The sequence below is a fragment of the Trachymyrmex cornetzi genome, unplaced genomic scaffold (assembly GCF_001594075.2).
Source record: "Trachymyrmex cornetzi isolate Tcor2-1 unplaced genomic scaffold, Tcor1.1 scaffold210, whole genome shotgun sequence".
Taxonomy (NCBI): domain Eukaryota; kingdom Metazoa; phylum Arthropoda; class Insecta; order Hymenoptera; family Formicidae; genus Trachymyrmex; species Trachymyrmex cornetzi.
Genome location: NW_017296742.1, coordinates 728,754 through 729,403, shown reverse-complemented (window position 1 = coordinate 729,403; position 650 = coordinate 728,754).

Sequence of the window (650 nt, the reverse complement as noted above, 5' to 3'; positions counted from 1 at the left end):
ACTTTTTGACAATTATATTGAATGAGTGGACCGTAGTATTTGAATGTTTCATAAAATTGTTATATACGGATTTATGTTAGACTAAAACACTGAAGAAGGCTTTGTAAGCCGAAACGTTTGTGTATGAATTCAAACTTTTGCGTATGCATTCTAACTTTTGTTTTAAGTATACATGTAATGAATGAAACTATATAGATTGTTTTATTGATACGTTAGATTATTTAAGATTGTAGCTCGTAATAAGCCTTGTTACATTTTAATTTTTAACATTAACGAGCGTGATTAATATATAAAACATTTTTTCATTAAGTATTTTTTGAGTTATAAAGATTTGGACATTTTTCCAAAATGCATTCTTACTGAAAATATTAGGGGGATCCGACACTTTTTGATTAATGTATTTTCTTTAAACCAATTAATTGGTCTCATTATTCCGCGCACAAAAGAGTTAAGGTTATGATTACTGAAAACTAAATAATATTTTACAAGATATTTTACATTTTGTGTCAAAAAATTGTTAATTTCAAACCTTTATAACTCAAAAAGTACTTAATAAAAAAATATTTTATTGCAGTGTTTTGGAAAGCTCTCGAGATAAGCTATAAAAATATGCAACAAAATGTAGGGGGTTCCATTTAAAAAAATAAGGT